Source organism: Macaca nemestrina, chromosome 1 (genome assembly GCF_043159975.1).
Source record: "Macaca nemestrina isolate mMacNem1 chromosome 1, mMacNem.hap1, whole genome shotgun sequence".
NCBI lineage: Eukaryota > Metazoa > Chordata > Mammalia > Primates > Cercopithecidae > Macaca > Macaca nemestrina.
In genome coordinates this window covers 104,142,429-104,165,745 of record NC_092125.1, presented here as the reverse complement: position 1 = coordinate 104,165,745, position 23,317 = coordinate 104,142,429, and the positions used below count along the sequence as shown (strand labels likewise).

General features: G+C 45.7%; 1 long non-coding RNA gene across 1 annotated transcript in view; it reads left to right on the top strand.

Moving 5' to 3' along the window:
- The window catches only part of LOC105498261 (uncharacterized), a 46,395-nt gene that overhangs the window by 20,402 nt on the left and 2,676 nt on the right, over positions 1-23,317 (top strand). The window contains exon 2 of the long non-coding RNA XR_011616305.1: positions 16,251-16,373. This is a non-coding gene — a long non-coding RNA (uncharacterized lncRNA). The remainder of the gene's footprint in view (positions 1-16,250; positions 16,374-23,317) is intronic.

Genomic DNA, 23,317 nt, shown 5'->3' with positions numbered 1-23,317 from the left:
TTCCTTCTGAGGTTACATTTGGCCTGTCTAGGCAAGAATTTTTTTTTATTGTTTGTTCAAAGAAAGATAACTTGGCCAGGCGGGGTGGCTCACGCCTGTAATCCCAGCACTATGGGAGGCAGAGGTGGGTGGATTGCCTGAGCTAAGGAGTTCAAAACCACCCTGCACAACATGGTGAAACCCCATCTCTACTAAACACCAAAAAATTAGCCAAGTATGGTGGCATGCATCTGTACTCGGGAGGCTGAGGCAGGAGAACTGCTTGATCCCGGGAGGCAGAGGTTGCAGGGAGTCAAGATTGTGCCACTGCACTCCAGCTTGGGTAACAGAGTGCGACTCTGTCTCACAAAAAAAAAAAAAAAAAAGTCTTCTTACATGCATTTGGAAAAGCTTCAAAAGACTATAAGCCAACTATTTGTCTCTGAGATTTGTTTACCTACATTTTATTTTATTTTTTAATTGTCTTTAACAGATGGGGTCTTGCTATCTTGCCAGGCTGGTCTTGAACTCCTGGGCTCAAGTGATCCTTACACCTTGGCCTCCCAAAGTGTGGGCATTACAGGCGTGAGTCACCTCACCCATCCGTTATCTACATTTTAAATAAAGTCTGTGGTTAGAAGCAGAACTCTTTTGTCTTGGAAGAGCAGAGGCAGATAATGGGGAAAGCCTCAGAATGATGGCAGTTGAAAAATATTTGAGAAGTATTTTATTTTACTTTATATTTTATTATCATTATTATTTTTTTTTTTTTTTGAGACAGAGTCTCACTCTGTTGCCCAGGCTGGAGTACAGTGGCTGGATCTCAGCTCACTGCAAGCTCCGCCTCCCGGGTTCACGCCATTCTCCTGCCTCAGCCTCCCGAGTAGCTGGGACTACAGGCGCTCGCCACCTTGCCCGGCTAGTTTTTTGTATTTTTTTAGTAGAGACGGGGTTTCACCGTGTTAGCCAGGATGGTCTCGATCTCCTGACCTCGTGATCCGCCCGTCTCGGCCTCCCAAAGTGCTGGGATTACAGGCTTGAGCCACCGCGCCCGGCCCTATATTTTATTATTATTATTATTTTGAGACAGAGTCTCACTCTGTCGCCCAGGCTGGAGTGTGGTGGCGTGATCTCAGCCCACTTCAACCTCCTCTTGAACCTGGGAGGGTTCAAGCAGTTCTCATGCCTCAATCTCCCAAGTAGCTGGGATTATAGGTGTGTGCCACCTCGCCCATCTAATTTTTGTATTTTTAGTAGAGATGGGGTTTCACCATGTTGACCAGTACTCCTGACCTCAAGTGATCTGCCCGCCTCAGCCTCCCAAAGTCCTGGGATTACAGGTGTGAGCCACTGCACCCGGCCTGCAGAAGTACTTTAATGACATTTTTTAGAATTTTGTTTGTTTTGGCTTCCTAGTAGGCTGGAGATAATTATCATTCATCTTTAATTTTTACCATAATTTTTTTCTTTTTCTTTTTTTTTTTTTTTTTTTTTTTTTTTTTTGAGATGGAGTCATGCTCTGTCACCCAGGCTGGAGTGCAGTGGCACGATCTTGGCTCACTGCAACCTCCACATCCCCAGGTCAAGCTAGTCGCCTGCCTCAGCCTCCCGAGTAGCTGGGAGTACAGGCGTCCATCACCAAGTCCAGCTAGTTTTTTTTTTTTTTTTTGAGTCGGAGTTTCGCTCTTGTTGCCCAGGCTGGAGTGCAATGGTGTGATCTTGGCTCACCACAACCTCCGCCTCCCGAGTTCAATCATTTTTTTGTACTTTTTGTAGAAACAGGGTTTCACCATGTTAGCCAGGATGGTCTCAATCTCCTGGTCTCATAATCCGCCTGCCTCGGCCTACCAAAATGCTGGGATTACAGGCATGAGCCACCACGCCCGGCCAACCATCAGTCATTTTTCATAGGAAACCTGTCCTTTACCTACCCTCCAGTTATAAGCAAAATGTTTAACTTGTATTCTGCAGAGAAGTGTTCAAATGACATAAAAAGACTGAAAGCAGAAATCAGTACTCAATTTTACTTTTTTTTTTTTTGAGACGGAGTCTCGCTCTGTCGCCCAGGCTGGAGTGCAGTGGCCGGATCTCAGCTCACTGCAAGCTCCGCCTCCCGGGTTTACGCCATTCTCCTACCTCAGCCTCCGAGTAGCTGGGACTACCCGCCAACTCGCCCGGCTAGTTTTTTTGCATTTTTTAGTAGAGACGGGGTTTCACCGTGTTAGCCAGGATGGTCTCGATCTCCTGACCTTGTGATCCGTCCGTCTCGGCCTCCCAAAGTGCTGGGATTACAGGCTCGAGCCACCGCGCCCGACCACCAATTTTTCATAGTATTAGTGGCATTCGGCCTCTTCTTTCAGAGTCCTGATTTGTATATACGCTGGAAAATAGAATAAGCAAACATTCCTCTCTTTTGTGTTGATTTGGCTTGTTGATAGGATTTTTTTCTGCTTATAGGTTTTTTTGTTCGTTTATTTGTTTGTTTTTGAGATGGGGTCTCGCTGTCTGCCAGACTGAAGTGCAGTGACGTGATCTCGGCTCAGTGCAAACTCCGCCTCCCAGGTTCACGCCATTCTCTTGCTTCAGCCTCCCTAGTAGCTGGGACTACAGGCACCCGCCACCAAGCCCGGCTAATTTTTTTTGTATTTTCAGTAGAGACGGGGTTTCACTGTGTTAGCGAGGATGGTCTCGATCTCCTGACCTCATGATCCACCTGCCTCGGCCTCCCAAAGTACTGGGATTACAGGCGTGAGACACTATGCCCAGTCGTGTTTGTTTGTTGGAAGGCAGAGACTCGTTCTGTCGCCAGGCTGGAGTGCAGTGGCACGATCTCGGCTCACTGCAAGCTCCACCTCCTGGGTTCACGCCATCCTCCTGCCTCAGCCTCCCAAGTAGCTGGGATTACAGGTGCCCGCCACCACGCCTGGCTAATTTTTTGTATTTTTAGTAGAGACGGGGTTTCACCATCTTGGCCAGGCTGATCTTGAACTCTGACCTCGAGATCCACCTGCCTCGGCCTCCCAAAGTGCTGTGATTACAGAGGTGAGCCACCACGCCCGGCTGCTTATAGGTATTTTAAAAGATTTTGAGATGTGATTTAGTCTAGGTTGTCTGCTTTAGGGTGAGACTTTTGACATTTCTTTCCCTCCTTACCCACCTATCTGCAACTTTGTTTTTGTTTTGTTTTTTGTTTTTGTGGAGGTAGGATCTCACTCCATTGCCCAAGCTGGAATGCGCTGGTCACTGAAGCCTTGAACTCCTGGGCTCAAGTGATCCTCCCTCCTTAGCCACCCAAGTAGCTGAGACTACAGGCACAGACCACCACGCCTGGCAAATTAAAAAAAAAAAAAAAAAAAAAAAAAGGCCGGGCGCGGTGGCTCACACCTGTAATCCCAGCACTTAGGGAGGCCGAGACGGGCGGATCACGAGGTCAGGAGATCGAGACCCGCCTGACTAACACAGTGAAACTCCGTCTCTACCAAAAAAAATACAAAAAACTAGCCGGGCGAGGTGGCGGGCACCTGTAGTCCCAGTTACTCGGGAGGCTGAGGCAGGAGAATGGCGTGAACTCGGGAGGCGGAGCTTGCAGTGAGCTGAGATCCGGCCACTGCACTCCAGCCTGGGTGACAGAGCGAGACTCTGTCTCAAAAAAAAAAAAAAAAAAAATTTTAGAGATGCAGTCTGGCCACATTGCCCAGGCTGATCTCCAACTCCTGGCCTCAAATGATTTTTTCTGGCCTGGGCTTCCCAAAGTGCTAGAATTACAGATGTGTGCCACTGCACCTGGTCCTTCCCCTTCTTCTTAAAGTATCTTGTTATTCCTATATAGAAGGTATATCTTTTTTTTTTTTTTTTTTTTTTACTTGAAAACTAGGGAGGGCCAGGCATATTGGCTCACACCTGCAATCCCAGCAGTTTGGGAAGCCAAGGCAGGACATCACTTGAGGCCAGGAGTTAGAGACCAGACTGGACAACATAGCCAGACCCCATCTCTATAAAAATAAAATATAGCCACCAGGTGGTTGCACATGCCTGTAGTCCCAGCTGCTCAGGAGGCTGAGGCAGGAGGATTGTTTGAGCCTAGGAGTTGGAGGGTGCAGTGAGCTATGATCACCACTGCACTCCAGCCTGGGCAACAGACTGGGACTCTATCTCACAAAATAATAAAGTAGTGAGGAAATACTGAAGAATTTTAACCAGGGCTTCAGTGGAGAAAATGTTTAAGTCTGGGCCGAGCGCGGTGGCTCAAGCCTGTAATCCCAGCACTTTGGGAGGCCGAGACGGGCGGATCATGAGGTCAGGAGATCGAGACCATCCTGGCTAACACGGTGAAACCCCGTCTCTACTAAAAAATACAAAAAACTAGCCGGGCGAAGTGGCGGGTGCCTGTAGTCCCAGCTACTCGGGAGGCTGAGGCAGGAGAATGGCGTAAACCCGAGAGGAGGAGCTTGCAGTGAGCTGAGATCCGGCCACTGCACTCCAGCCTGGGGGACAGAGCAAGACTCCGTCTCAAAAAAAAAAAAAAAAAAAGAAAATGTTTAAGTCTGGATGCTGGTAGATCATTTGTTTTAATTTGGGTGCAAGATGATAGTGTCCTACAATGGAAGCTGATTACACTTTCTGACCACCGTTTCCCATAGAGTCTGTAACATAGACAGAGTAATAGTCATGGTGTCCACAGGCACACCTGTGGAAAGAAGTGCATCTGGACCATGTCACACACTCCTTCCTCTCCAGTATCCAGCCTGCTTCATAGTCCACAGCTCTTCCAGTAGTGGTTGTGCTGGGGAGCATTGAGAGGATCTGGGGAGCACAGTGGGGCAGGTCAAATACTATTGGAGTGACATTGCACTCTAGAAAAGGAGCCCTGAAATCCCACAAGTAAAAAGGCAGGCAAGCCAGTAGAGACCATCCCAGTCTTATTCACCACTGTAGACTCTGTATAGTGTGGGCACATGGAAGCATGTCATACGTTTCTTGAATGACTGAGTTTAGAAGTACTTTGGCACTTCATTAAATAGTATGGCTGGGCTTACTATTTATAATAGTATAAATATGCTTGTAATTCCAATATTTTGGGAGGCCGAGGTGGGAGGATCACTTGAGCCCAGGAAAGACCAGCTCTGGAAACATAGCAAGACCCTGTCTCTACAGAATAAAAAAGCCAGGTACTGTGGCTTATCCCTGTAATCCCAACTGCTTGGATGGCTGAAGTGGAAGGATCACTTGAATATGGGAGGTTGAGGCTGCAATGAGCTGTGATTGTGTCACTGTACTCCAGCCTAGGTGGCAGAGCAAGACCCTGTCTCAAGAAAAATAAAAAATAACAAACTTGAGGCAGAGCATGGTGGCTCACACTTATAATCCTGGCATTTGGGAGGTTGAAGCAGGAAGATTACTTGAGCCCAGGAGTTCAAGACCAGCCTGGGCACCATAGGAAGGCTTATCTCTACCAATAAAATAATTTATTTTTTTAATTAACCGGGCAATGGACATGTATGCTCCCAGCTGCTTGGAAGGCTGAGGCAGGAGGATCACATGAGCCCAAGAGTTCAAGGCTGCAGTGAGCTGTGATCTTACCATAGCCTGGGCAACAGAGTGAGACCTTGAAAAAAAAAAGAGACAGAGAGAAAGCAAGCAAGCAAGCAAGCTAAAAGGAAATAAAATTTAAAGGAATTTATATGAGTCTGTCTCTCTCTCTCTCTTTTTAGACAATATCTCACTGTATCACCCAGGCTGGAGTGCAGTGGTGCGATCATAGCTCCCTGCAGCCTTGAACACTGGGCTCAAGTGATCCTTTCGCCTCAGCCTCCTGTGTAGCTAGGACTACAGGCATGTGCCACCGTGCCAGGTTTTTGGGTTGTTTGTTTGTTTGTTTGTGGAGATAGTCTCACTGTGTCATCTAAGCTGAACTGAAACTCCTGGGCTCAGGCAGTCTTCCCACCTCAGCCTCCAAAAGTGCTGATATTACTGGCATGAGCCACCATATCCAGCCTATGTGATTCTTTTGACTGTAAGTTCCTTGACTATAAGATCAGGGACTATAACAGTTTCTTCACCATTGTATTCACAGGGCCTGGCACATAGTAGGTGCTCACTAACTATTCGGTTAAATGGGTGCAACTCTGTTGTTGCTTTAAAGATTTTGGTTGCAAGAAAAGTGAAAATGAAGCCAAAATCAACTAATTAATTACATAGATATCTAACTTAAGTTATTCTATAACTACTGGATATTGAGAGTTACATTTAAGTATTTTAAATCTCTTTTAGCTCCAAAAGATTCAGGCTTTTTGAGTATTTTCAGCATGCAAAATAATTCATATAATACACATGGTATAAAAATAATAAAACAAATACTCATGTATCCATTATCCAGTGTTAGTAATACCTTATTATCAGTTTCCTTATGTGCCTGCCCCAATCTTTTTCCTTTCTCCCTAAGAGTAACCATTATATGTTGTTCGTATCATTCTCTTGCCTTTTTGTTTCAGTTTTCCTGTATATATCCCCCAAATAATCAATGAAGTTTTTTGGTTTTTTATTTCACATGTCATATTATGCTAGATGTAATAGTGTTCACTCAGTATTCATTTCTGAGATCCATATTGATGCATGTAAAGGTAATTTATTCTTTTTATTGCTTTCCAGCATTCAATTCTATTACTGTATCTATCCAATGTTCTGTCAATGGACATATGGACATTTTTTTTTACAGTCTTTTTATAATTTATACTCTACTAATATGAATGTCCTTATTTATATTTCCCAGTGTACATGTAGAAGTGTTTTTTTTTTTTTTTTTGAGACAGAGTCTGGCTCTGCTGCCCAGGCTGGAGTGCAGTGGCCGGATCTCAGCTCACTGCAAGCTCCGCCTCCCGGGTTCACGCCATTCTCCTGCCTCAGCCTCCCGAGTAGTTGGGACTACAGACGCCCGCCACCGCGCCCGGCTAGTTTTTTGTATTTTTTAGCAGAGACGGGGTTTCACCGTGTTAGCCAGGATGGTCTCGATCTCCTGACCTCGTGATCCGCCCGTCTCGGCCTCCCAACGTGCTGGGATTACAGGCTTGAGCCACCGCGCCCGGCCAGAAGTGTTTTTCTTTTTCTCATTTTTTTATTTTTGGTAGAGACGGGGTTTCACCATGTTGGCCACGCTGGTCTCAAAATCCTGACCTCAGGTGATCCACCCGCCTCGGCCTCCCAAAGTGCTGGGATTACAGGCGTGAGCCACCGCGCCCAGCCTGGCTTGTGCCTTTTCAACTTTGTAACGATAGTGCCAAATTCGTTTTCCGAGATATTTGTATTTATACTCCCATTGACAGTGTATAAAAGTTCCCGATGTTCCACAGCCTCTTTAACATTTGCTATTGTCTGATTTATTTATTTATTTATTTATTTATTTATTTATTATTTTTTAAGATGGGGTTTCACTCTTGTTGCCCAGGCTGGAGTGCAATGGCTTGATCTTGGCTCACTGCAACCTCCGCCTCCTGGGTTCAAGCGATTCTCCTGCCTCAGCCTCCCAAGTACCTGGGATTACAGGCATACACCACCATGCCTGGCTAATTTTGTATTTTTAGTAGAGACGGGGTTTCTCCATGTTGGTCAGGCTAGTCTTGAACTTGTGACCTCAAGTGATCCACCCGCCTCGGCCTCCCAAAGTGCTAGGATAACAGGCGTGAGCCACTGCGACTGGCCCTGACTTATTTATTTTTGTAATATGGTGGTTTCGAATGGTATCTCATTTTCATGGTTTTAATTAGCATTACCCTGATTTGTAATGAGGTTGAAAAATATTTTTGTGGGTTTGCTAGCCATTTGTGTTTCTTTTCTGTGAAATGCTTGTTTGTGTCTTTTGCTCATTGTTCTCTATCAGGCTGTAGGCATGCTTCGTATACTCTAGATATTACTCTAGATTATTAACCCATAATAATCCGTTGTCAGTTTCCCATGGTTGCAAATTTTTTTTCCCATTTATGCTTTACCTTTCACTTTTTTTTTTTTTAAGAGTACAAGGACAATGCTGAAAGGAATAACAAGGCTTATCTCTAGGATACATAAAGTGAATCTGGACGGACGGCTGACCAGAACACTTTGTGCATACTGCCTTTTATTTATTTATTTATTTATTTATTTATTTATTTATTTATTGAGACGGAGTCTCACTCTGTGGCCCAGGCTGGAGTGCAGTGGCACGATCTTGGCTCACTGTAAGCTCCGCCTCCCAGGTTCACGCCATTCTCCTGCCTCAGCCTTCCAAGTATCTGGGACTACAGGTGACTGCCATCACGCCCAGCTAATTTTTTGTATTTTTTTTAGTACAGACGGGGTTTCACCGTGTTTGCCAGGATGGTCTCGATCTCCTGACCTCGTGATCCGCCCGCCTTGACCTCCCAAAGTGCTGGGATTACAGTATGCACCGCGCCTGGTGCATACTGCCTTTTATTCTTATTTTTTTAAAACTCAGTCTTGCTTTGTCACCCTGGCTGGAGTGCAGTGGTGCAATCTCAGCTCACTGTAACCTCTGCCTTCTAGGTTCAAGCAATTCTCATGCCTCAGCCTCCCAAGTAGCTGGGATTACAGATGAACACCATCATACCTGTCAAATTTTTGTATTTTTAGGAGAGATGGGGTTTTGCCATATTGGCCAGGCTGGTCTCGAACTCCTGGCCTCAAGTGATGCACTTGCCTTAGTCCCCCAAAGTGCTGGGATTACAGGCATGAGCCACTATACCCAGCCTTGAGTACTGTCTTTAGGTAGATTTCTTGTTTTTAGATGGATTCATGGTATCTAGAGTCAAATGCTCTGGAGAACTTCGTCTGTAACAGGTTTCAGTAGAATAACTGCTTGGCCGGGCGCTGTGGCTCATGCTTGTAATCCCAGCACTTTGAGAGGGTGAGGCGGGAGGATCACCTAAGGTCAGGAATTCGAGACCAGTATAGTCAACATGGAGAAACCCCGTCTTTACTAAAAATACAAAATTAGCCAGGCATGGTGGCACATGCTGGTAATCCTAGCTACTCCAGAGGCTGAAGCAGGAGAATCCCTTGAACCCGGGAGGTGGAGGTTGCAGTGAGCTGAAATCGTGCCACTGCACTGCAGCCTGGACAACAAAGTGAGACTACGTCTCAAAAAAAAAAAAAAAAGGAATAACTGTGCTTGAGAATTTACCATGGGATAGGATAATTAATATTTTTCCATAAAACATATGTTTGACTGTAATTAATCTTTATTAACTTTATTTCTCTAGTTAGATTAATGATTATTCTCCTTTAATGAAGTATTTAAAAGAACAACAAGTTGCCAGCTGGGGGCGGTGGCTCACACCTGTAATCCCAGCACTTTGGGAAGCCAAGGTGAGCGGATCACTTGAGGTCAGGAGTTTGAGACCAGCCTGGCCAAAATGGAGAAACCCCATCTCTACTAAAAAAATATAAACATTAGCCAGGCGTGGTGCCAGACACCTGTAATCTCAGCTACTCGGGAGGCTGAGGCAGGAGAATCACTTTAGCCTGGGAGGCCGAGGTGGCAGTGAGCCCTGACTGAGCCACTGCACTCCAGCCTGGCTACAGAGTGAGACTGTGTTGTCTCTCATTAAAAAAAAAAAAAAAAAAAAAAAAAGTTGCCAATTTACAACTTTAGCATCTAAAATGATTAAAAAACGAAATTGTGCATGAAAAAGAACATTCTGCTGGTTTACTTCATTTTTTCATTTATTTACCAAATAGTTTTTCAGTACCTTCTATATGGCAAGTACTCAGAATTCTAAGATGCCTCATTTCACTAATAATAGTTATTATTTATTGGGTATTATTATGTGCCGAGTAATACACTAAGTCCTTTTTTTAAAATCTTCATTATCAACCCATGAATGAGATAATATCCTTGTTTCACAGATGTAGAAACTAAAGATGAGATTGACTAGGTAACTTACCTGAGGAAATAGTCTGTGAGGCTGCAAAGCCCACACGAGGTGCCAGGTCTGTTTGACATCAAAGCCTGTGGCCTAACCACTGTGCTCTATTGCATTTTATGGTCCATGTTCTCCAGAAGCTTATAGTCCAGTAGAATCATGAATAAATGACTATTTCAGTACGGTGCTCTGACAGCACCAAAGAGGAGCACCTGAGGTGGGTTAGTCGAGTCAGTAGGAGATCCTGATAAGGCTCAGAACTGAGCCAGAAAGACTTGGTCATTTTCAGCTGATTATTTAATTACAGATTAGATTTCCTAGAAGAGGAGCCCTTCCTCCTGTATGGCTCTCCCTGCATGTGCCCCCTTCTCTCAGGCCTATATATGAATACATGAAATAACCCAATTTTTTTTTTTTTTTTTTTTTTTTGAGACGGAGTCTCGCTGTGTCGCCCAGGCTGGAGTGCAGTGGCCGGATCTCAGCTCACTGCAAGCTCTGCCTCCCGGGTTTTTACGCCATTCTCCTGCCTCAGCCTCCCGAGTAGCCGGGACTACAGGCGCCCGCCACCTCGCCCGGCTAGTTTTTTGTATTTTTTAGTAGAGACGGGGTTTCACCGTGTTAGCCAGGATGGTCTCGAACTCCTGACCTCGTGATCCGCCCGTCTCGGCCTCCCAAAGTGCTGGGATTACAGGCTTGAGCCACCGCGCCTGGCCATAACCCATTATTATAAAATGAAATGAAAGCAAGGATCAGCAGAGGGATGGATTCTGGACTCAACTGATCATATTACAAGGCTAAAATAAATTTCCTTTATCGGCTGGGCCCGGTGGCTCATGCCTGTAATCCCAGCACTTTGGGAGGCCGAGGCAGGCAGATCACCTGAGGTCAGGAGTTTGAGACCAGCCTGGCCAACATAGTGAAACCCTGTCTCTCCTAAAAATACAAAAATTAGCTGCGTGTGGTGAGAGAAAGTTTTGGGTTTTTTTTTTTTAGTTTGGTTCAGGGTGACTGTATTAGTCAGGGTTCTCTACAGGGACAGCACTAATAGGATAGAAGTATATATGAAGGAGAGTTTGTTAAGGAGTGTTGAGTCACACCATCTGGCGAAGTCCCACAGTAGGCCATGAGCAAGCTGAGCAGCAAGTAAGCCAGTCCAAGTCCCAAAACTTCAAAAGTAGGGAAGCTGACAGTGCAGCCTTTAGTCTGTGGCTAAAGGCCTGAGAGCCCCTGGCAAATCACTGTTGTAAGTCCAAGAGTCCAAAAGCTGAAGAACTTCAGAGTCCAATGTTCGAGGGCAGGAAGCATCTAGCCCAGGAGAAAGATGAAGGCTGGAAGACTCAGCAAGTCAGCACCTTCTTCTGCCTGCTTTATTCTAGCTGCCCTGGCAGGTGATTAGTTGGTGAAACATTGAGGGTGGGTCTGCCTCTCCCAGTCCACTGACTCAAATGTGAATCTCCTTTGGCAACACCCTCACAGACACATGCAGGAACAATACTTTACAGCCTTTAATCCAATCAAGTTGACACTTAATATTAACCATCACAGTGACCTTCTAGATTGGCCCACAAATGCTCTTTCAGAAACTGCAGGATGTTCATTCTGGAACTGTACAGAGGCAGTTGTACACATGGTTGTTTTCTCTGGAAACAACAGTCTACTTGAATGATATATAAAACTTAAAGAACTAAAGATTTCATTTTGCTGTAGTCCAGGTGCAGTGGCTCACACCTGTAATCCCAGCACTTTGGGAGGCCGAGGCAGGCAGATCACCTGAGGTCGGTAGTTCGAGACCAGCCTGACCAACATGGAGAAACCCCATCACTACTAAAAATACAAAATTAGCCAGGTGTGGTAGCGCATGCCTGTAATCCCAGCTACTCGGGAGGCTGAGACAGGAGAATCGCTTGAACCCGGGAGACAGAGGTTGCAGTGAGCCAAGATCACACCATTGCACTCCAGCCTGAGCAACAAGAGCGAAACTCCGTCTCAAAAAAAAAAAAAAAAGATTCCATTTTGCTAGCTTTTAATTTGCTTCAAAAAGTACCTGTAGTTTCAGCTACTTGGGAGGCTGAGGCAGGAGGATCATGTGGGCCCATGAATTTGAGACTGGCCTGGGCAATATAGCAAGACCCCACCCTGTATTAAAAAAAAAAGTTTAACTAAAACGTCATCACATTACTGTAGAAATAGCACCACCTTGTGGCCCTTGAATAGTTTGTTTTCCACTCTGCTTTGTAAAGAGACATGGTGCTTTCTCTCCAGTAGATAAAACTGAGTAGCATTTAAGTAGTACTAGGGTATATTATTCAGATTGCAATGCTGAAGTAACGAGCCTTGTATTCTCAGTGGCCTAACACAAAATATATTGTTTGTGTTGTGTGCATGTGTTTTGCTTTGTTTTTCTGTTCCTATCTTTCAAAAAGGTTTGCAAGCAAGATTGAAGTCTGGATGGAGGGACAAAAGTTTACCTTCTTGGGATACATCTCAACATGTAGCTTTTAAGATGGGGAGGGAGAGATAATTTATACCACACACTTAATTGGCTCTGACTAGAAAGGACGCAATGACACAAGTTATTTCCATTCATAGGTCTTTAGCCAAAGGAATCACATGACCCCTCCCGTTTCTGCAAGGTAGACTGAGAAATGTAGAGAACGATTTGGATATTTGGATATTTCCCAAGCATTGCTCCTTCTGCTGTAATTTACAGTCATACATTCTCAGACAAAGCTGGAGTAACTCTAGTACTTCACAGTTACTTTTTTTGGGGGGGACAGGGATTCACTCTGTTGCCCAGGCTGTAGTGCGGTAGCACAATCTTGGGTCACTGTAACCTCTGTCTCCTGGGTTCAAGTGATTCTTGTGCCTCATCCACCTGAGTAGCTGGGATTACAGGTGCCTGCCACCATGCCCGGCTAATTTTTGTATTTTTAATAGAGACAGCGTTTCCCCAAGTTGTCCAGGCTGGTCTTGAACTCCTGACCTCAAGTGATCCACCTGCCTCGGGCTCCCAAAGTGGTGGGATTACAGGCGTGAGCCACTGTGCCTGGCTTACATTTACTTTATATTAAAATCTACAAGTGATGGTTCAGAGGTTTCTGTATACTTCGCTAAGTTTCCTATAGAGCAGTTTACTTTCTTTTTTTACTTTCTTTTACTTTTTTTTTTTTTTTTTTTTTTTTGAGATGGAGTCTCGCTCTGTCTCCCAGGCTGGAGTGCAATGGCACGATCTTGGCTCACTGCAACCTCCCCCTCCCAGGTTCAAGCAATTCTCCTGCCTCAGCCTCCCCAGTAGCTGGGATTATAGGTGTGCACCACCACACCTGGCTAATATTTTGTATTTTTAGTAGAGACATAGTTTCACCATTTAGACCAAGCTGGTCTCAAACTCCTGACCTTAAGTGATCTGCCAAAGTGCTGGGATTACAGGCGTGAGCCACCGCACTTGGCCTGCTTTCCTTAGTGGTTGCTTTACATACTCCTTCATTGCATGTCTTCAATGGCAGATTCTTTATTCACAGGCAAAGGACTAAGTACTTACATTGTGTTAAGTACTCAGAGAAGGAAATACGAAAATGAATGAAATCTGATTCCTTCTCTTCCAAGCATGTAGTCAAGAAGACAAACATGTATAACATAACTTGATACAGTTCTAAAAAATAGATATTTTAAAGTCAGACAAACTTGGATGTGAATTCTGGTTCACCATCTACTAACTCTGTGACCTTAATCAATTACTCACTTCCCTGAACCTTGTCTTCCCCATCAACAGGGCTGATAATATTCTGCCTATCTTCTAGGATTTCTACGTTTAAAACTAGTACATGTACAATACTGTATTGCCTAACATCTAATAGATACTCAGTTAATAGTAGGCATGAGTACAACTCAAGGCAGTGTAATAAAATTGCCATGTGGGCCAGGCGCGGTGGCTCACGCCTGTAATCCCAGCACTTTGGGAGGCTGAGGCAGGCGGATCACAAGGTCAGGAGATCGAGACCATCCTGGCTAACATGGTGAAACCCCATCTCTACTAAAAATACAAAAAAATTAGCCAGGCATGGTGGCGGGTGCCTGTAGTCCTAGCTACTCAGGAGGCTGAGGTGGGAGAAAGGCATGAACCCGGGAGGCAGAGCTTGCAGTGAGCCAAGATCACGCCTCTGCACTCCAGCTTGAGCAACAGAGTGAGACTACGTCCAAAAAAAAAAAAATTGCCGTGCAATACAAAGAGTGCTATTAGCAGAAAGGAAAGAGAATTACTTTTGACTGGAGGTGTCTGGCAAATTTTCCCTGAGGATGTGACATTTGAGTCGAGACTTGAGGAATGGGTAAGATTTAAATGGGGACAGAGGGCCAGGTGCGGTGGCTTACACCTGTAATCTCAGTACTTTGGGAGACCGAGGCAGGTGGATCACATGAAGCGAAGAGTTCGAGACCAACCTGGTCAACATGGTGAAACCCCGTCTCTACCAAAAATACAAAAATTATCCAGGTGTGATGGTGCGTGCCTGTAATCCCAGCTACTTGGAGGTTGAGGCACAAAAATCACTTGAACCTGGGAGGGGGAGGTTGCAGTGAGCAGAGATCATGCCACTGTACTCCAGCCTGGGTGACAGAGTGAGACTCTTTCTCAAAAAGAAAATTAAATAAATAAGTAAGTAAATAAATGGGGAGAGAGGAAAGTTGAAGTAGAATGAGCAGAAGTATTGAAGCAGTAAAATGACATGTTTTAGCATGGTCCTATGGCTATAAATGAAACTGGAAAGGTGGATTGAAGTCATCACAGTGGCCTTGTCATGCTAAGGAATTTGAGACTTATTTTGACATCATTCTGGAACCATCAAGCCTTGTTTCTCTCTCTCTTTTTTTAATGGGGTCTCACTGCATTGCCCATCCTGATCTCAATCTCCTGGCCTCAAGCACTCCTTCCAGTTTTGCTCCCAAGTAGTTGAGACTACAGGAGTGGACCACCACACCTGGCTCCCAAGTTTTTTGATTAGCTGAATGTTAAACCTATTATTTGGGAAGGTGAAAGACTATGAAAGATGAAACATCAAAGATTTAGAGATAAAGATGCCAATTAAAGGCCAGGCATGGGTGGCTCATGCCTGTAATTCAAGCACTTTGGGAGGTCAGGGTGGGCAGATGACTTGACATCAGGAGTTCGTGACCAGCCTGGCCAACATGTCGAAACCCCATCCCTACTAAAAATATAAAAAATTAGTCAGGTGTGGTGATGCGTGACTGTAATACCAGCTACTCGGGAGGCTGAGGCATGAGAATTGCTTGAACCCGGGAGACAGAGGTTTCAGTGAGCCAAGATCATGCCACTACACTCCAGCCTGGGCAACAGAGTAAGATTCTGTCTCAGGAAAAAACAAAAAACAAAAAACAAAAACAAACAAAAAAAACTGCTTTCCTGCTTCAGATTTCGTTTTTTTGTTTGTTTGTTTGTTTGTTTTTTGAGATGGAGTCTCACTCTGTCACCCAGGCTGGAGTACAGTGGTGCAATCTCGGCTCACTGCAAGCTCCACCTCCCGGGTTCACGCCGTTCTCCTGCCTCAGCCTCCCGAGCAGCTGGGACTACAGGCGCCCTCCACCACGCCTGGCTAATTTTTTTGTATTTTTAGTAGAGACGGGGTTTCCCTGCACTAGCCAGGATTGTCTTGATTTCCTGACCTCGCTGATCCACCCGTCTCGGCCTCCCAAAGTGCTGGGATGACGGGCGTGAGCCACCACGCCCGGCCTCTGCTTCAGGTTTGTTAATGCTATGTTATGTATGCTCCTGAACAATCCCCGACGGAATTGTTTGTTTCCATATGGGACAGATCCCTGATAAGACAATACACAGACTGGAACAGATACAGAATATGAATAATGTAATTGGACTTAGTGAATTCTAAATAATAACAAGGATCCTTTTTACATAGAAGGAAAATGTATGTTAGTGACATCCCTGTTGCAGACATGGCTCACCTTCTCAGTGTTATAGCAAGCATAAAAAGTTTGATAACGCCGGCCGGGCATGGTGGCTCATGCCTGTAATCCTAGCACTTTGGGAGGCAGAAGTGGGCAGATCACCTGAGGTCAGGAGTTCAAAACCAGCCTGGCCAACATGGTGAAACCCTGTCTCTGCTAAAAATACAAAAACTTAGCCGGGTGCAGTGGCGCACACCTGTAATCCCAGCTACTCTGGAGACTGAAGCAGAAGAATCCCTTGAACCTGGGAGGCAGAGGTTGCGGTGAGCCAAGATCACACCACTGCACTCCAGCCTGGGCGACACAGGAGAGACTTGGTCTCAAAAAAAAAAAAAAAATTAAGTTGATAACCCCAAAACATTGAAATGGTTTCTCTTACAGTTGGACCCTGAATGTTTTTTACACATGGGGACCCAGGCAAGCCAAAGCATTGCTGCTCACCTAGATAACCAAGTTCCAGTTGAGAGTCCCAGAGCTATTTCCCGCACCAATGAGAATAAATTGGTGAGTTACTAATGTGTATATGGGGTTTCTTGGGGCTTAAAACTTGTGTTCTTGTCCTTGTTCTGCATGGGAAAACTGAAACTGAAGCTTAGTAGATTTGCATTTACTCAGATAATGCACCTGAGATAGCACTCTGGAACCCAGATTCTCCCTGTCCCTGTCTGATACTGTGGTAACATACACTGGCCAGCTCCATCCATATCTGTTCCCATGTAATCCCGACTAGTGAATTCACCTAGTGCCATGGATTTGCTGAGCATAGAGTTGTCAAATACTCAGTACTTATTAAGTTCAATTTCTTTTTCTTTTTTCTTTTCTTTTCTTTTTGAGATGGAGTCTCGCTCTGTCACCCAGGCTGGAGTGCAGTGGCCAGATCTCAGCTCACTGCAAGCCCCGCCTCCTGGATTCACGCCATTCTCCTGCCTCAGCCTCCCAAGTAGCTGGGACTACAGGCACCCGCCACCTCGCCCGGCTAGTTTTCTTGTATTTTTTAGTAGAGATGGGGTTTCACCGTGTTAGCCAGGATGGTCTCGATCTCCTGACCTCGTGATCTGCCTGTCTCAGCCTCCCAAAGTGCTGGGATCACAGGCTTGAGCCACCGCGCCCAGCCTTTTTCTTGTTTTTTTTTTTTCTTTTTCTTTGAGATGGAGTCTCGCTCTGTTGTTAGGCTGGAGTGCAGTGCTGTGATCTCGGCTCACTGCAACCTCTGCCTCCTGGGTTCAAGCAATTCTTGTGCTTCAGCCTCCTGAGTAGCTGGAACTACAGGCACACACCACCACACCCAGCTAATTTTTATATTTTATATTTTTAATAGAGACATGGTTTCACCATGTTGGCCAGGACAGTCTTGATCTCCTGATCTTGGCCTCCCAAAGTGCTGGGATTACAGGCATGAGCCACCACACCCGGCCAGAATCCAATTTTCTAATAACCAATCTGGTGCTATTTTGCAGTTATAAGTGGATTTCCTAGGGTCTGGAGAGGAAACTAACTTGATTTGTTATGAGAAGAGCAGCATTTACAGTGAATTTTGTCTGCAGAAGCCAGGATTCCAGCAGTGTCTAGTGTTGCATTTTCTAGTCCAGTTCCCCATTAGACTGGATATTGATTTCTTTTTGTTGCTGCCTCTCATAAATGAAATTAATTTGTGGTCTGTGCTGTAATGTGAAGAACCAGTAACTTCCTTCCCCTGCCCCTACCCTCTGAGTCTTCCCATCTTAATACAGTCTATGTGGAAAGAAAAAAGTAATCACCCATTACCCAAAACATGATCTCAGCAGGGTGTGTTTTTTTTTTTTTTTTTTTTTGAGACGGAGTCTCGCTCTGTCGCCCAGGCTGGAGTGCAGTGGCGCGATCTCGGCTCACTGCAAGCTCCGCCTCCCGGGTTCACGCCATTCTCCTGCCTCAGCCTCCCGAGTAGCTGGGACTACAGGCGCCCACAACCGTGCCCAGCTAATTTTTTGTATTTTTAGTAGAGACGGGGTTTCACCGTGGTCTCGATCTCCTGACCTTGTGATCCGCCCACCTCGGCCTCCCAAAGTGCTGGGATTACAGGCGTGAGCCACCGCGCCCGGCCTAGGGTGTGTTTTAAATATATCTCTAGCTTTCACCTATTTTCACAAACATAAAATGAAGTAGAATAAATGAATCAAGCCACTGAAGTGTCTTTCAGCTTTCTCTGTAATTGTAGTCCTTTTATCTGCCAGTTCCTCTGGGGTTTCTATGGAAACAGCAACATGCAGATGATCTTGTCACATGACCGGAGCATCTCTATACACAGCACAGAAGAATCCAGATGGCAAGAATTGTCTCTGCTACCCCTACATCTACGGTTTACTTTGACAAGCAATTGGCATCATCATTTAGGCCACCTTTATATACATACTGGGTTTGGGGACAGCAACCAGCATTCTTGGCTAAGATAAAAAATGAGGCTGGGCACAGTAGCTCATGCCTGTAATCCCAGCACTTTGGGAGGCTGAGGTGGGAGGATCACTTGAGCCCAAGAGTTCAAGACTAGCCTGGGCAACATAGAGAGTCCCCAACTCCACACAAAAATTTTTTTTTTAATTAGCGGTGCACAGTGGTATGTGCCTGTAGCCCAAGCTACTCAAGAGGTTTAGCTGTAATCATCACTTGAGCACAGGAGGTCAAGGCTACAGTCAGCTGATATCGGGCCACTGCACTCCAGCCTGGGCAGCAGGCTGTCTCAAAACAATGGGAGATATCTTTTCTAGCTTTAAGAGATGAATGGTCCAGGCATGGTGGCTCACGCCTGTAATCCCAACACTTTGAGAGGCCAAAGTGGGAGGATCCCTTGAGCTCAGGAGTTCAAGACCAACGTGGGCAACATAGCAAAACCTCATCTTTATCAAAAAATAGTCAAAAAATTAGCCAGGTGCCGGGCGCGGTGGCTCACGCCTGTAATCCCAGCACTTTGGGAGGCCGAGGCGGGCGGATCACAAGGTCAGGAGATCGAGACCATGGTGAAACCCCGTCTCTACTAAAAATACAAAAAATTAGCCGGGCGCGGTTGTGGGCGCCTGTAGTCCCAGCTACTCGGGAGGCTGAGGCAGGAGAATGGCGTGAACCCGGGAGGCGGAGCTTGCAGTGAGCCGAGATCGCGCCACTGCACTCCAGCCTGGGCGACAGAGCGAGACTCCGTCTCAAAAAAAAAAAAAAAAAAAAAAAAAATTAGCCAGGTATGGTGGTGCACACCCGTGGTCCCAGCTACTTGTGAGGCTGAGGTGAGAGGATCTCATGAGCCGGGGAAGCCGAGGCTTCAGTGAGCAGTGATTGCACCACTTCATTCCAGCCTGGGCAACTGAGCAAGACTCTGCCTCAGAAAAACAAGACAAAGACATGAGTGAACACCAGGCCTTATCCACTGTTCAAAGTCTTGGTCACAGATGAGAAGACAAAGCTGGGCGTGGTGGTTCACGCCTGTAATTGGAGCATTTTGGGAGGCCAACGCAGGCAGATCACCTGAGGTCAGGAGTTGGAGACCAGCCTGGTCAACATGGTAAAACCCCTTCTCTATTAAAAACATAAAAAATTAGCTGGGCATGGTGGCGGGTGCCCATAGTCCCAGCTACTCAGGAGGCAGAGGCAGGAGAATCACTTGAACCTGGGAGGCAGAGGTTGCAGTGAGCCGAGATCATGCCATTGCACTCCAGCCTGGGCGACACAGCAAAACTAAATCCTAACAAAACAATTGGATTGATGTAAGATTTGACAGGTAATTCCAAACTTTTTTTTTTTTTTTTTTAGAAGAAGTCTCGCTCTGTCACCCAGGCTGGAGTGCAGTGGTGTGATTTCAGCTCACTGCAACTTCCACCTCCCGGGTTCAAGCAATTCTCCTGCTTCAGCCTCCTGAGTAGGTGGGATTATAGGCATGTGCCACCACACCTGGCTAATTTTTGAATTTTTAGTAGGGAGGGGGTTTCACCATGTTGGTCAGGCTGGTCTCGAACTCCTGACCCCAGGTGATCCACCCTCCTTGGTCTCCCAAAGTGCTGGGATTACAGGCGTGAGCCACTGCGCCCACCAACAACTTCTTTTTTTTTTTTTTTTTTTGAGATGGAGTTTCAGTCAGCTGCCCATGCTGGAGTGCAGTGGTGTGATCTCGGCTCACTGCAACCTCCGCCTCCTGGGTTCAAGTGATTCTCCTGCCTCAGCCTCCCCAGTATCTGGGATTACAGGCATGTGCCACCACGCCCAGCTAATTTTTTGTATTTTTAGTAGAAACAGGATTTCACCATGTTGCCCATGCTGGTCTCAAACCCCTGACCTCAGATGATCCTCCCGTCTCGGCCTTCCAAAGTGCTGGGATTACAGGCGTGAGCCACTGCACCTGGACAGAATTTCTTTTTGTTTTTTTAGATGGAATTTCACTCTTGTTGCACAGGCTGGAGTGCAATGACGCATCTCGACTCACCACAACCTCTGCCTCCCTGGTTCAAGCAATTCTCCCACCTCAGCCTCCAAAGTGGCTGGGATTACAGGCATGTGCCACCATGGCCTGCTAATTTGTATTTTTAGTAGAGATGGGTTTTCTCCATGTTGGTCAGGCTGTTCTCAAACTTCTAACTTCAGGTGATCCACCTACCTTGGCCTCAAAAAGTGCTAGGATTACAGAGGTGAACCACCATGCCCAGCCAGGATTTCTTTTAAAAATATCAACACTGGCCAGGTGCAGTGTTGGGAGGCCGAGGCAGTCAAATCATTTTTGGCTAAGAGTTCAAGATGAGCCTGGTCAACATGGTGAAACTCTGTCTCTACTAAAAATACAAAAATTAGCCAGGCGTGGTGGTACACGCCTGTAAGCACAGCTACTTGGGAGGCTGAGGCAGAAGCGTCATCCCTTGAACTCGGAAGGCGGAGGTTGCAGTGAGCCAAGATCACGGCACTGCTTTCCAGCCTGGAGAGCAGAGCGAGACTCCGTCTCAAACAACAACAACAAACAAACAAACAAACATAAGTACTGTTGACAGTACAAGTGACCCTTCTAGTCACCTTCTAGTCATGTTTTCTTTGACAACACATACTTTAGATGGAGAGAAGGGAACAGGAAAAACCCTCAGTCTTTGCCATGTTATTAATTTCTGTGCAGAATAGGACTGGCTGATACTATGTATTCCAGATGGTAAGAACTTCCTGTCTTTTCTTCTCTCTGTTAGGTTCAGTTATCTTTTTAGCCTTGCAGCTTTAATTTTCTAATAGGGACCTGACAGCTAAAGGAAAAGCCTTTGCCAGACACAATGGCTCATGCCTGTAATCCCAGCACTTTGGGAGGCCGAGGCGGGTGGATTGCCTGAGCTTAAACCCAGGAGGAGGCTGCAGTGAGCTGTGATCGCACCGCTGCCTCTAGCCTGGGAGACAAAACAAGACCCTGTCTCAGAAAAAAAGAAGAAGAAGAAGAAGAAAAGCCTTTGCTCCAGATGTGGAGCAGTCTGAGCTCATCCATCATGATTTCTTTGTGATATTACTGCCAAGTAGGTTAAAAGGTGAAGTCAATGTGACAGAAGGAAATTGGACTAAAAGCTTCCTGAAGCCTTTTGATGCTAAGCAGTCCTTCTTTTGATATTTAATACCCATGAGCATAAACTCCTGCCTTAGAGGTCGCCACAGGGTTTTTTGTTTTTTATTTTTTTGCCATTAGTTAACAACTTTGAGTACCCACAGAGCCTTTTACTATTTATCAGCATTCTAGAGTCGTCAGTATAGGTTGTCAAAACTTAAGGGATATTACACTTTGCATATATCCCTTTTTTGTTAAATATTGTGTGCATCTGCATTTTCTTTTTGTTTTTGTTTTTGTTTTGTTTTGTTTTGAGATGGAGTCTCTGTCGCCCAGACTGGAGTGCAGTGGCACAATCTCGGCTCACTGCAACCTGCATCCCCTGGGTTCAAACGATTCTCCTGCCTCAGCCTCCCCAGTACCTGGGATTACAGGCATGCACCACCACATTTGGCTAATTTCTGTATTTAGTATAGACAGGGTTTTGCCATGTTGGCCAGGCTGGTCTCGAACTCCTGACCTCAGGTGATCTGCCCACCTTGGACTCCCAAAGTGCTGGGATTACAGGCATGAGCCATGGCACCTGGCCTACATTTTCTTTTTTTAAAACAAGGCTGCTCACATAACATCCACATTTTCTGACTTACCTTTCAAGCCTGCTAGTACACAGAAGTGACCTTTAATCTACTTGGTATGCTTTATATATTGATTCTTTTTTTTTTTTTTTTGAGACAGAGTCTCGCTCTGTCGCCCAGGCTGGAGTGCCGTGGCACTATCTCGGCTCACTGCAAGCTCTGCCTCCCGGGTTCACGCCATTCTTCTACCTCAGCCCCCCGAGTAGCTGGGACTACAGGCACCCGCCACCACGCCTGACTACTTTTTTGTATTTTTAGTAGAGACGAGGTTTCACTGTGTTAGCCAGTATGGTCTCAATCTCCTAACCTTGTGATCCACCCCCCTCGGCCTCCCAAAGTGCTGGGATTTCAGGCGTGAGCCCGGCCTTTTTTTTTTTTATTTAAATAGAGACAGAGTTTCACTGTGTTGGTCTGACTAGTCTCAAACTCCTGACCTCAGGTGATCGCCCACCTCAGCCTCCCAAAGTGCTGGGATTATAGACGTGAGACACCGTGCCCAGCCTTGCTTGTATATTGATTCTTTTTTTTTTTTTCTTTTGAAATGGAATCTCACTCTGTTGCCCAGGCTGCAGTGCAGTGGTGCATTCTCGCCTCCCAGGTTCAAGTGATTCTCCTGCCTTAGCCTCCTGAGTAGCTGGGATTACAGGCACCTGCCACCATGCCTAGCTTTTTTTTTTTTTTTTTTTTTTGTATTTTTAGTAGAGACAGGGTTTCAGCATGTTGGCCAGGCTGATTTTGAACTCCTGACCTTAAGTGATCTGCCCAACTTGACCTCCCAAAGTGCTTAGATTACAGGCCTAAGCTACTACACCTGGCCTGATTTATATATTGATTCTAATGTTAATGTTTAGTCTAAGATGGACCTGACAAGGCCAGGCACAGTGGTTTACCAGCACTTTGAGAGGCTAAGGCAGCAGGATTGCCAGAGCCTAGGAGTTCAAGGTTACAGTTAACTGTGATCTCACCATTGCCTTTTAGCCTGGGCAACAGAGCAAGACACTGTCAAAAAAATTTAAAAAAAATATATATATATATAGAGGAAACTAAAGTCATTTCCCATAACTTAAAGAGGCTGGAATATTTCCAGTTCAATACAGTTTCTGCCTGGTTTGTTTTCTTCTGCCTTTTATTTATTTATTTATTTATTTTTTTTGAGACAGTCTTGCTCTGTCTCCCAGGCTGTAGTGCAGTGCTACGATCTCGGCTCACTGCAAGCTCCACCTCCTGGGTTCACACCATTCTCCTACTTCAGCATCCTGAGTAGCTGGGACTGCAGGCGCCTGCAACCA